Raw genomic sequence first — 14,774 nt, forward strand, 5'->3', positions numbered from 1 at the left:
TTTTTTTTTTCGTTTCTTTTTCTTTATCGTTCTCTTTTGCTCTCTTTTTTATTTTTATTTTCCTTTCTTTTTTTTTTTTGCAGATCATTGGATGAGCTCGATCGAATAGAAACACGCGCGTCGCGTCCGAAATGCGTCACGCATCTTCCTTTCAATCCGTCGACTTTTCTCTCTCTCTCTCTCTCATTCTCTTTTTATCTTTCTCTTTCTATCCTTCTATTCCTCTGGGAACGACTCGATTTCTCGATAAAGCCAATAAACCCTCGTCAACCGATGACACCGTAGTAGTGGTGGTATACGTTCGTTCCCTTTACCCTGGCTATAGGCCATAACGTCCACTCTTTCTATCTACCTAACCCTTTTTGTTTTCTTTTTTTTTCTTGTTTCTGATACTCTCATCTCTTCCTCCCCCAAACCCCATCTCTTTTTCTCTCTCTCTCTCTCACATATATATACACACATACACTCGTTCGCTACTCATTTTGACCTTTTCCCCCCCCCCCACTTTTCTCTACATATGTTCTCTTTCTCTCCTGTCTCCATCTCTTTCACCTTCAAAGCCTACGAGGATCCTCTCTCGGGAGTAGCTTTTATCTCACGGATAACCGGCGCCGACTGGTCCACCAAATTTGTTTAACGAGTGCACCCACCGACGTCAAAATGCACCGATGGAAAGTACATATGACATATATAACATATATATATATATATATATATATATATATATATGTATACGTATCTACCTTACCCGTATTATTTCACATATTTTCTTTTTTTTTTTTTAGGTCGCAAGTACGCCAGGATCCCACGATCAATTTATTCTTCGTTGTATATTCTCAGCAATTGCAAATAGTATCCCTCCCCCATCTCCACCACTCGTTCTAACACCTTTTTGTTAGTTCTTTCCTAACGGTGACAGAATTTTCCATGATTACACCACGATCCAAGTATTTCTTTTCCTTTTTTGTTTTTTATTTATTTCTTTTTTTTTTAACGAACAAACGAACTCTCTTTTTCATGTTAGTATATTTAAATTTTAGAGTCAGAGTCGTATGTATTATAATATACGTGTATACTCGTGTACTCTAAACGTCTAGTATATGTACATACTTGTTTTTTATTTTTTATTTTTGTTTTTTTTTTTTTCGTTATACGTGATACGTACTTAAGCTTTAAGTGCTTTCACGTGGGTGCTTTCAGTGAGTCTTTTGTTTTATACCAACAGGAAATATATATGGGGATGCGAAATATATAGGCGGGGATTTAATGTAAGTATGTATAATATATTTATTTGCACTAGTTTCTCGCGCGCGCGCGCATAACACGTTAGAATAAATTTCATTCGCAAAGTACACGAAACAACTAACGCCGTTATTTTTCATCTCTCATGTCTACTGTCATTAAATAATGAACGCACTTTTTTAAATAAATCATTTCTATTCTACATCGTAATGTGTTGAATTTTTTCTTTTTTTTTTTTTTTTTTTTTTTTGTAATAAGATCGATAATAATAAATACAACTCCATCGACGAATTTAATACTTCACAGAATATTTCGTATATTATATTCAGTGTCTCTTCGATAAGAAGAAGTCAAGCGTGAAAAAGGGAAGAAGTTTCTTGTATAAGATGAAATACAAAAAAAGAAATATATATATATATATATATATATATATCTAACGGAAGGTATCGTTTAACGCGTCGATATCCTGTCCATCTATATTTAAAATCGATTTTCTTCCGTTTCTCGAGAAAATAAATTTGACCGTTGAAAAGAAAGAAAGAGAGAGGAGTAGTAAACTTTATTTCGACGTATCTCGTTTTCGCGTTAACATTTTTATTCCTTCCAGTATCGCGAATATACTACTCGAATTCAACTATCTCGCAGATAATCGAATTGTTTTCTGTTAGAAATGAAAATAAAAGAAGGAGAGAATTTTTACGAAATATTGTCTAGAGAAGATGATGATAATAATAATAATAATAATCCGAATATATAATAAATATAATAATACGATCAATATATACGTGTTAAACGAGTTTAAATCGAAAATTATTCGATAAATTTTCTGGTAAATAAAAGAAATTTCACGAAAGAACCAAAAAAAAAAGATAAAACGAATGTTTGTTTGTATTCACCTGCATGCTGGTTCACCGACAGTCTCAAAAAATAGGCAGGTACCACCGTTCATGCAAAAGTCTCCTGCTATTGGACAGGGCTGCTCCTGCCTCGGCCATGCCGCTGTCGCTGAAAAAATAAAATAGAAAAAACATATCACATGTTGATCAATTCACGTATCTAATATAACATAAGTAAATATCTCTTTACATATAGACGGTTTATATGCTCCTATATATATATATACACGTGTACATGTAAATTGAATTGAAATGGTTGCTTCAAGAGAAATACGTGAATTTGTTTGGAAAATACATGGGAAAACCGAAGAACGACGCTAATACCGTAGTGCAACATTCGGTTTCAAGCTGGCAAAGTAGCAAAGCCTAAAGTTGTTATATTCGTAGTGGTGTCTGGTGGTATAGAGGATGGTAGAAAAAGGGGGTTAGAGAGGCAAAGGGAAAAAGACAAACGGCGCGCGTGACTTTTCCACGATCTTCCTTTACCGTTAGTACTAGAGTCAACTTGGAAAGGGAAAACGCCTCGTATCTATTTCGAAAGCAACATTCGATGCCACTCTCTTGCGACCCTTTCTTTTTTTTTTCTTTTTTATTATATATATATATATATATTTTATTTTCTTTCTCCCGTTTATTCTTTTTTTTTACTCCCCATCTTCTTCTTCTTCCTCTTCCTCTTTTCCTCCTATATCTTCTCGTTGCCATCCCTTTTTCTTCTTTATTCGGTCGCTTACGTCGGCAGGTTTTACCAACCCTTTCCTCCCCACCCTTCTCCCACGCCCTTTTTTGTTTTTCAACGTTCGAATTCATTCGCACGAATAAATCGTCGCATTTTCTTTTTATTATTCTTCTGCTTTTTTTTTTTTCCGTTCTTTTCCTCTCCCTTTCCCGTCCACCCTCCCTCCACCCTTCCTCCTCTTTCTCTTAATCTCCTTCACCCGCCCTCTCGATCATCGTTTTTCCTAAAGAAGATCGTCGCATTTTCATTTAAATCGATCAGATCACGGATTAAACCTTTCATATGGAAATATTAAAATGCCGACCGAATATAAGCAGAATGTGGGATGAAAACAGGGATTTTTATTTGAATGTTAAAGGGTATCTCGGTTAGACGACTTTTCGTACTTTTATTTTAGCATGTATTTTGTAATTTTGTAGTTTTTTTCTTTCTTTCTTTTTTTCTCTTCTCTTCTCTTCTCTTCTCTTATACGTACACATATTTTCAAGTATATCCTTTAAAGAATATATGCAGCAACCGGTGCACGTAGGATACAACATCAGCGTTTACGTTTGCATAAATCTTAAGATAGTCCCTTATTCTCGCTCGATCTTTTCTATTTTTTCTTTTTTTTTTTTTAATCTATTTGAAAAGTATATGACGTGACGTGATATAAATGTTTTGGATTAGTAGGATGAAAAAAAAAAAAAACAAAAACAACAAATGAAATGTTTTTCCATTTAAAATTCGTACGATATAATGAAAATGATTATTATAAAATAAATAAGAAGAAAAAATTGTTGATAACATCGGTCAAACTATTATGGTCGTTTATTTTATAAATAAAATAAATTAATAATTAATATATAAGTCTAAAAGGGAATTATAGACGGTTAATAAATCTAATGAACAATTTATTTAGAACTAGTTGTACGTTTCGTCCCTTACTGGGGACTTCATCAGCAACTTGATCATTTACAGTTCACGTGTCAATACATATTATCTTAATATTATATAATAAACAAAATATATATATTAATTAAAAAAACTAGTTCCAGTCGTTTATTTTCTTAGATATATGAGTATAATAATATACATATATATATATATATATTTTTTATAGTATAGTCTTGTGCGATTCGTGTAGAAAAGCCGAAAAGATTTACGAATCATATAGCGGAATAAAAAGGATCGTATAATGGGTCGGAGGTCACGTCCGATGAGGGTAGAAGTGGTCGGTAATACTGCGGAGTCAAGTAGAGGACTGGCCACGTCCTCGCTACTAGAGAAGTGAGCTTGCGAGCTTGCGAGCTTGCTAGCGCGTAAGCCATTATTACACTAGGATTAGTACTCGAACATTCAGCCGGCCGACCAACCAGCTCAGGGTTCTATATTACCAAACCGAGCTTCTTTCCAACGGCCAATCTCGGAAAGCTTTTCGATTCGTTTTTTCTCCTCACTTTTATTTCTATCCTCCCTGATTTTCTTCCTTTATGGTTTTTCTTTTTTTTTTTTCTTTTTCTTTTTCTTTTTTTTTTATGTTTTTATACATTTCCATCGAACGTTTCTTCTCGTTAAACGTTTAACGATTAGAAGACATTTTCACACTGCGAATTTGTTCGACCCCGCTATCACCTCTTTTTTTTTCTTTTTTTTTTTTTTTTGTTAACCAAGAAAAAAGGATTGACCGAGGAAAGAAAGAAAATATGATATGAGATATAAGAAAAAATGGGGGAATGAGGAAAAAAAATTTCAATTTTCTTGCTTTTCTCTAGATGAAAGTTTGCGACGTGAACATAAATTGGTGGTAACCATTTATGGCAGACGCGAATAAGCGAGTAAGCACTATTCAACGAAACATCATCTACCACTACCACCACCACCATCACTACCATACACGATGGTAATAACAATTCGCGTTTGGAATTTATACGCGCTTAACACTCCTACTATTCGATTCCGAAAGTACACGTTTCACATTCGGATCTTCTACTAGCTTAAAGCTACTAGAGGGCTTGGTTAGTCCTTCCACATCCTCCTTTTAATGCCAACGGATTCCATGAGAGAATGGTAAAACTTCTATGAATTCTCCTTCAACTAAAATGTTATCGAACTTTCTCATAGAATCGTTTCGAGAGCTTTTCGTTAACGCGTTAAAGCATTTATTTACTACCATATCCGATAATGATTCAATCCTTTAACGTTTCTTTTGTTTAAATAAAAAAAAAGGAATAAATTGTTGATAACATTATCATATAGAGGGATTGTTAATCCTTTGTGTAATATTATTTATTATTTCTTTCTTTCTTTTTTATATTTTCTTATATTTTAATTTGATTTGATTTGATTTTATTTTTGTCGGTTTTAGTACGAACAAAAATTATTCCTAGACGAAATTACGCGTATTTCGTTGTATTTTATTTTAATGAAAAATTATATCGTAATTATGAGACACGTATAAGTTCATATTCGAATAAAAAAGAAGAGAAATTGTTTTTATATATAAAATATAATAAATGATATATGATATATAATATCAGGTATCTCTTGTCCGAAATATTTTCTTCGAACACAACGTATACGCTTTTCGAACATTTGTAAAATTATCTTTTCTTGTATTAGAATATCCGATGTATATTATAATACTATATTAAGTATGTGACTTAGATTAAAAAAAAAAAAAAAAAGAACATTAAAAACTTCGTACACCAAAGTAACAAATAATATTTCGTAGGGATTAAAATGAATAATATAATACATATACGTTACATACACACAATATACATTCTAAAACAAAGTTTCTTGTTATTTTCAATGAAAAAATAAATTAAGCAACTCTGTTATGACATTAACATAATTAATTAAATAGAAACGTACAAGTAAATGCGTTGATAAAAGATTTTCTAGTTAAAAATCTTTGCGATACGTTGTCCCAGCCCTCTTCTTTCCCTCCTCCTCCTTCTCCTCTTCTCGTCGTCATTTCTAAACAACTTTTTCCAACTATTGTATGACACTTTTTATTCGTCTTTCGAAAGAATAGATAGATACGCTTTAATTAAACGATCGTTCCAGGAATTTTCAACTACGAGAAAGATCGAATCGAAATTGTTAAAAGTCTTTTGGGTATAGTTTGGAAGGAAAGAAAAAAAAACAAGGGGGAGAGAGAGGGAAAGAGAGGTTGCAAGAAAATAAAACGTTAGGATGAAATCACAGAAGGAAATCTTTTTTGACGTTAAGAGAACGAAATTGTGAAGTTTGAAAGACCCTCTCTCGAAGCTTTAAGCACCGTCGTCGTCGTCGTCGTCGTCGTAGTCCTTGGGAACGTCGTGTGTACTTTAACGGACGATCTTAGCTATTCGCTCGTCGTCCTTCCACTTTTGCTCGTTTTTTTATTTTTTACAGAAGGAGGAGAGATAGTGATAGAAGAAGAGAGAGAGAGAGAGAGAGAGAGAGAGACATCTTCTTTCGTCGGAGTAGATCCCTTGCTAGAAAAAGTAAATTGAATAGATTTCGCGTGGCGTGCAAGCACGAAGAAGAGAAGAAAGATGAGGAAAGAAGAGTAGGAGGAGGAGGAGGAGGAGGAGGAGGATAGGGGAAGGAGAAAGAGGAAAAGTAGGAAAGAGAATAAAAAAACAAAAAAGAGAAGAAGAAGAAGAAGAAGAAGAAGGGGGTAGGGGGTGGATTAAAGAAAGAAAAGGACGTTGTAAACTCCACACTAGTTTTTGTGCTGTGCTGTGTGTGTGTGTGTGTGTTAGTAAAAAGAAAAAAGTACACTTTCCACTGCGTTCGCAAAGAGAATGAGAGAAAAAGTATTGAGATTGGTAGAAAGATAGAAAGAGAAATGAGTAGGTTTCAAATCTTTTTGAAAAAAAAAAAGTAAATATTAAAATATTAAATTGACAATAAACGTGCATAAAGTTTGCGTTGAAGAGAAGATTCGTTACTTATTGGACGTTGGCATTACGACGTCTGAATGAAATAAATTATTTTAATTAAAATTTATGCGATTATTTTCAGAGGTTTTGTTTCCTTGACAGTACTTGTCAGACGTTAGTACGTTGGATGATAGGTTTTGTTGGACGTTTGAAAATTTCTTCTTCAAATACATCATCGCATTTCATAAATACGTAAATAAAGTTAAACAGATATAACACGCGGGGGGTGGTGGGGAGGGGGTGGAGATTTATATATTTATAATATTTTCATTTGATAATCGTATTCGATTGGAATTTAAGGAAAAAATTCTCTTTTGTAATAAAAATCACAGAAACATCTTGTTAAATGGAAACGCTTTTCTTGATTTTTAGAAAAGAACGACAATATATATATATATACCTGTTCGCTACGACACGGACAAAAGGTTTACATTCCGGCATGAAGAAGAAAGACATTGAAAGTCAGGCGAGAATGAGAGAAGATGGAACGTGGGAAGGGTAGTAAAAGAGAGAGAGAGAGAGAGAGAGAGAGAGAGAGAGAGAGGGAGAGAGAAAGGAAGAAAAGTACAAAAAAAATCGAGAAAGAGATGGAATACAACGTGCAGTTTCGTGAAAATGTGCTGCTTCTGCTACGTGTTGGATAAGAATGACGTCCATATTACGCTTGAACCTTTTAACAGGAAAAGTCTTTACCGGGGTTTCTCCCCTTTAGAAGATTTTTGCGATGCCGAGTAATTTTCTTTTTATCGAAAGGAACCTCTCTCTCTCACTCTCTGTCTTTCTTTCTATCATTCTATCTTTCTTTATTTTCCTCACGATTTGAAAAGTCAAGGAGTACAGAGGTACGTTCGAAGAAAGAAAGAAAGAAAGAAAGAACGAATGATCTCGTTTCAGCTTGGGCGTTATTTTCAAAGGATGCCAAAGAGTGTGAAGAAAAGCGAAAGCGTTCACCGTAGGAGACAAGAAAGAAACGGTTTCGGAGATCGACTTTAGTTTCTCGTTGAATCGAACGAGAAGAAAAGAATAGGGTAAAGCGTAAACATTTATTTGCATCGAACTATACTGTGTTTGCTGGCGGATGAATAAAACTGCCAGCTTCCTTTCTCTCACACTTTATATTTCCTTTTTCTCGAGTAGAGAACAAAGAGGGAGGGAGGGGGGGCGGGGAAATAGGTATAAAAAGTTAGTATCGAGTAAGCTCGAGCTTGCTTGCGTTAAGATTCGTCTTGCATTATCCGTGCCGATTTTCTTTCCATTACATTTTCACGTTTCTTTTAGTTTCGATAAACGTTTCGTATCAGCCATGGGACATCTCTCCTTCTCATCTTCTTTCTCCATCTTTTTCCCTTTTTCCAACCCACGTCGAAATGAAATTTGAAAACGACTAACGTGTATCAAACTATTGGACCTTTTCTACCTTTAACAAGAAGAACGATGGAAATTCGCTTTGGATTATTTTCAAGACAGTTCGTGCAAATGGATTTGGTAGCTATTACTCGGAAGTATCGTACAAGGTGGCTAAGATTCAATAAGACCGGCTGACGATCGTTTCACCATCGACTCACGAACGGTTCACCATCGGTTCACCATCGGTTCACCATCTATATTGCTAACCCGAGTTAACGTTCTCAGCTGATGCTGATCGGAATTCGAAATATACCCCTACTGTTACGAGAAACACACTCCTATTCTTATTTTAATCTTTTATCTTTTTTAACTTCCATTTTTTTTTCTTATTTCTTTTTTGTTTTTTTTTGTTTTTATTGAAAATGGTTATTAATCTTTATCAATAATTAATATAAAGTAATGGTATTTTAGAAATGATAAATAATAGTTATTAAATTTATTAAATATTAAAAATGATCGTTTTTTTTGGTATGAGATCGTATTAAATTTATAGGGGAGTCAATATTAGAGTATTTACAATGTTTCGACAAATGTCTTACAATCATCTCTGCGAATAATCGATTCAAGATTCATATTGAATGAAATGAATGACAAGTTCATTGAATCAAAGAACATGGTTTGAATTTTCACGAAAACCACAAAATACATGCAGTCAGTTTCACGTTGAAATACGGGTGGCAAGCTGTGACAATGCTAGTTCACCGAAACTCGAACTATAGTTTCACGTTGTTGTTCACCTGGAATAGTGTACCGGACTCGAGAAATTCTCAGTTAACAGTGCACAACGTCTGACGTCAAAAACCACACCCTTTTTCGCTACTTTCTAGGATATTCGAATCAGTCCAATCTATAATAATAGTACAACTTTTACTATATTTTTCGTTTTTTTTTTCTATTTGAAACAGTAATCAATATTTTTACAAGAGAAAAATATATATTCGACAGTGATATTTTGTGTCTCGATATTAATAATATAATTATAAGAAAAAATTGTAACTTCTTACTCTCTAGAAATATTAAACATCTTTCTATCAAACAATACTAATCTTATTTTCTAAAAATAAAAATAAGAAAAAAAATTATCATTCATAAATCATGATCGTTCGAAAATTATTTTCAATTGCTTAAAAATTATATCTCACGCGAAATTATATAAGATAAAACGTTGTAAAGGATTGATTATACGTAATGAGAGAAAAGGAAGAAAAAAAGAGATAAAGAGAGAGACGCTTAAGGGGGACGAAAAAGCATCCATGAATTTTCTAAGGTTTCTCAGAATAGAAAACAAAAAGCTTGCCCAGTTTTGGCATTCGTAATATAAACTCGCAAAACACGATGCAAGGATTACTATATGTGTGTGTCTCCTCTCTCATTTCTATTATTATAATATTCTTTTTCTTCGGTATTATTTTTGCACGACTCTCGGTCGCGCGTTCGGTTCGTTACTCGTTTCTCGGATTGCGGCGTGTAATTTCGGGTCGGAAGAGCGGACGATATTGTTAATGACGTGAAGGGTGAAGAGGAAGAGAAAGAGAGGGAGAGAGAGAGAGAGAGAGAGAGAAAAAAAGAGTAGAAAAAAGGATGAGAAGGTGGAGGTAAAAAGAAAAAAGAGGAAAAGGGGGGAAAACAAAGTGGAGAGAACGTTGGTGAAGAAGACAACCGGGGTGCGCATCGTGGAAGCCTATTGTAAGAGAAACGGCACACGAGATCAAAAGAAGTGGCACGTTTTCATAGTCCTTACTTGTTCTAGACGAGAAAACCTGCTGAAAAACGAAATCTGGAACGCCACGTTTTCGCGCCTTGTTTCCGTTTAAATTTTGTTTTTCCTCCAGAGAGAGAGAGAGAGAGAGAGAGAGAGAGAGAGAGAGAGAGAGAGAGAGAGAGGGAGAGGAAGAAAAAATAAAAAAAGAATTTTGCTTTTCGTTAGGTCCTTCCTATCTACCTAGTAAAAAAAGAAAGAAAAATATAAAGATAAAGATATGCTAGGCGTGTTAACAGTAGTATATGTTTGTCGTTGATGGTAGTAGTAGTAGTAGTAGTGTCGCAGTAGTCATCTTTCTTTTACAATCCTTTCCTTTTTTTTTTTTTTTTTTTTTTTTTTTTTTTAACTTTACCGCGCGCGTTTGTTCTCATTTTACTTATTATTACATTTTTTTTGTTTCTAGAACGAATTTATATAGGCCAAGCTGTGACCAACGACGAAAATTTGTATCGATGAATTTTGTACTTATTCTTTTTTTTTTTTGATATCGTGTCGTTCGAATTATATTTTTACGTACGTGTATTTGTTATCGATTTATATATATATATATATATATAATTATCTTACAAAATTGTTTATATAATTTAAATATAATGTAATATAAAATATTAATTATTAATATATATAATTATTAAAATATAATTTATAATTTAAAAAAAATATAGATAGAGTTTCACAACTACTGCGAACTATATCAATGATACATTTTAAAATTTATAAAAGAGTTAATGATCTAAGTGTTTCTTTAAACAATGTAAGTCACTTGTTAAATTCCTATCATGGATGTTCGTTTTACGACACAACAACGTTCGGTATTTTTGTGTGGGGTTGGATTGCCTTCGTGGTTATGGTACGACGCCAAGCTAACGTAAAAGGATGATTACACCCTCAGGTGCCGCTCCTTGTTACTTCCTGTATATACTGTACGATAGAACGTACGATAGAGAACGAACGTGTTTCTCCGGATTCTCTAGTTTCTCCTCTCCAAAAAGCATGTATATTTACGTTAGTAACGCTTCCACTTCGAGCATGTTAATACACTTTTCTTTATAGCTTCCCGTGTTAGTGTAAGTGTTATAAATTTTCTTTCAAGAATATTTCGAACCTTTTCTCAAAGGTATTGTTAGTCCTTGAATTACGATTGCGAATAGATACTTACATTGTGAAATGGATTGATTTACTTACGAACACATTTAATCCTTATCTGTGATTTTGTATGTTTTTTATTTTCTGTTTTTTTTTTTTGTTTTTTTTTTAATTTTTTAATTTTTCTTTGTAATATTACGTACTTTCGTACGCGAGTACTTTTTTGAGTTCGTGTAATAGAAATTAATTTGATTTTTCTAAGATAAATCTTAATTGAATTCATTGAAATCAAATAAATATAGTTATAACGAAGAAGAAAGTGTTTTTCATTTGTTTAAACGATAGTATTCCACGTTATTGCATGATTCTACAATGGAACCTATTAATTTTTATCGTTTGTTATCTTTTTTTATTTCTTTTTATTCCAAATGAAATAAAACAAGGTGATAGAACAAATTCGCGATGCGATTTAATAATCACGATTCGGAAATTGCGTTAGTAATAGAACTTACTCGGCATATTGTTCGCGGAATATTTTCATCTATTGCACACGGTGTACATGTATATGTATATATATGTATATATATATATATATATACGTATATTGAGTTGTCATTGATAAAACGTAGGATAACGAAGGAATTTCGTAGGAAATTTTTATAACCGATTCGTTTCGATTATCGATAGAAATTACTTCTTCTTTTTTTCCTTACTATTTTTATTTTTTGATTTTTGTTTTCTTCTTTGTCTTGTTTTGCAAATGACGATTGATTGGGAAAGGGGGTCGGTTTTTTAAAACGACGAAGAGTAAATATTGAAATGAAACGAACGAATGAGAGGAATGAACGAGAACCCGTCCAATATCAAAACGTGCTATTACAGTTGAAAGCAAATCACACGGGATGCAAATTATCAGGCCGTGTTTGTTGAAAAGAAAGAAATAAAAAAAAAAAAAGAAAAAAAAAAAGAATAAAAATAAAAAAAAATAAAAGAATTCACTCTTCCGTCGAGGTAATGCGTTACAAAAAAAAAAAGAAAAATGAATAAACCACTGGTATATATGCGATAGTTTTATTTTAACAAAAATACCAATAAACTCTATCAAAATTGTATATAACATTTATCCTACGTGAATATACGATACGAACATAGTCGTACACTATAGGTCAAAAGTTAGGAAACGTTGAATCATTTGGAGAAACAACGAAAACAAAAATAAACAAGAATGTTTCTGCAATAACCGAAGTACATATTTTTTTTCGGGTAAAGAAAAAGAAAAAAACTTACGAAAAAAGATCGCATTTATTTTTAAATTACAGGTCTGACGTATTAAAAGGCATCCAGGAAAATTAGTTTCACGAGTGTTTTTTAATTAAATATTTTTCCCACCTCTCCTCCCCGTGCCCTTTTACTTTCGTAAAAGTTATTAAACATGACACAAGTAGACAAATTTATTTCCAGTATTGCTTTTAATTGGATGTATATAAATTATGTAACATACAATGGATGTATGAGAAACTATTGAAAATTCTTATAACGCAATTTAGCATGTTAATAATAGATATAAATAACGATACGAAAGACATTACTCGAAAATTAATCGAAATATTAGATTGTTACGTGAAAAATAAAGCAAAAGATTCTAACTTTTGACCAATAGTGTATATATATATATATACATATATATGATATATATACATAGGTAGGTAGTACATATGCGTGTAAAAGAAAATGGTGTGTGAAAATAATCGATAAGCTTCGATCGGTACACGTTGTTGTTGTATGGCTTCCGTAAAGGTCTGCAGATTAATGGTAGAGATAGTTTTCGGTGGTGCGATCGCGTGAAGTATGCCATGGCACATGATCGATAGTTCGCGTGGGCCTCGATGACGTTTAACGGAAAAATAAAAGTAGAAAAAAAGTATGTGAGGATGAGAACTAGCGGGGGAGTAACAGCAGGAGGATGAGAAGGATGAGGGACAGGGGCAGGGGGAGGGGGAGGGGGAGATGCAGGAGGAGGAGGAGGAAAAAAAAGCCGCAGGGACGCGTGACGTACGTTCTTTCGCGATACGCTTCCGTTATTATCGCTTTTGCCGATTCCCCGGAGAATCATGCGTATTGCCATTTTTTTGTTTTTTTTCGAGGATTCAAAGGAGTCAGGTAAAAAAGTGGCACACAAAAGGTACGATAGGGTACGGTACGGTACGGTACGGTACGGTACGGTACGATACGGGTACGGTACGATACGAGTACGATACGAATGTCGCGAGTTAGAAATGATTCGATCTTCGATAAGATTTGGATTCCGCTTTATGTCATCGTTGAAAAAAAAAAAAGAAAAAAAAAAATGGACGAAAAGGATTGTTAATTATCTGGCGAGTAAAACGATCTATAAAGAAAACTTCACGTTGAAAGTAACAATAAAAGTGTTAGTTGGAATATAAGCGTTAAATAATGTTATTAATTTGTTTATCAAAGAAACAGGCAAAAAGGTATATTGCAAATGAATAAAGTAAGCTTTTGAAGGAGAGAGAGAGAGAGATAGAGAGAAAAATCGAACTGTCGAGCAGTAAACTTGAAAATTAGCGAGTTGGAAAGCGTTTGACTTTATAGGAGTCGAGTGGGAAGAGTATTGAAAGTTTCTCAATTAGTAGATAAAAGTTAAACTGTCTCGATGTTTGTGTAATGTTTACTTAATATCCTTCGGAGTCAAAAGAAAAAGAGAGAAATAATTCTTTGACTGAGGAAAAAGTGTATCGTTTCACTAATGAGTCTGCGAATAAATTCGTTAGCGGATAATAACAGAGGTGTGATTGGTAGTGTCAAACGTTGAGGAATGAGAAACGATGTAGAAGAATGAGAGGAATGACGATGAAGAGAAGGAAACGAGGTGGGGGGGGGGTGGTGGTGGTGTTGGTGTTTGGGGGTGGGTTTTAGAACGGCAGGCAATGTACATATGCTGCTGCCGTTTCTCTGATGACGTATGCCGATGATGATATCGACGATGGTGGGCCTGCAAACAGATCATATCTATTCATCGAGGTAGCTCTATTGTGAAAGCTCCGTGCCGCATGGAATTCTCTCCATGCATGCATTCTACCAACCCACCCCACAACCACCACGCCCCACCCCCCCGAACGACGACGGTTTCCGCGTGCTAAACCGTTTGTTAGCGTTCTCGCGAGTACGAGTTTCTCTCCTTCTATTTTCGCAAGTGGTATATATATATATATATATATATTATTGTCTAGAGTAGTCGTCAAAATTGTCCAATTAGTTCCCTAATATCGTAATCTCAAATTTCATTTCGTTTCGTTTCGTTTCGTTTCGTTTCGTTGTTCGATTTTCTTTATCTGAATAATGAAATATTATGTTTTATTTTTTATGAAGTGTTATCTCTGAACGCGAGACGTTTACTCGAATATCTCGAAAAATATAAAACATATTATTGTTGTATATTACGATTTTTTGAATGAGTTTAATAAGATAGCATAAGGAGAGTTAACACTTAACTCGTTTGCATCATTAGTATAATAATAATGGAAAGTAATATCCTTATCAACAATTTAATTGAACATCTTCGTTTCAGTAGTCTAATTATAGTAGTTCTACGCTATTATCAGAATTACTATACTTTCATTACTAATAGAAAAGCTCTACTTCTATTTACTAATTGTAAGACTAGAACTATACGTGGAATAATACGCGAAACAACTAATTTACAAATT

The 14,774-nt window shown here is 33.7% G+C and overlaps 1 long non-coding RNA gene across 2 annotated transcripts in view; it reads right to left on the reverse strand.

Moving 5' to 3' along the window:
* The window catches only part of LOC106792099, an 87,096-nt gene that overhangs the window by 53,975 nt on the left and 18,347 nt on the right, over positions 1–14,774 (reverse strand). For both annotated transcript variants that reach the window (XR_001382259.1, XR_001382258.1), the window contains exon 3: positions 2,139–2,247. This is a non-coding gene — a long non-coding RNA (uncharacterized LOC106792099). The remainder of the gene's footprint in view (positions 1–2,138; positions 2,248–14,774) is intronic.

The sequence above is a fragment of the Polistes canadensis genome, unplaced genomic scaffold (genome assembly GCF_001313835.1).
Source record: "Polistes canadensis isolate GaletaPanama2010 unplaced genomic scaffold, ASM131383v1 scaffold_377, whole genome shotgun sequence".
NCBI classification, from domain to species: Eukaryota; Metazoa; Arthropoda; class Insecta; order Hymenoptera; family Vespidae; genus Polistes; species Polistes canadensis.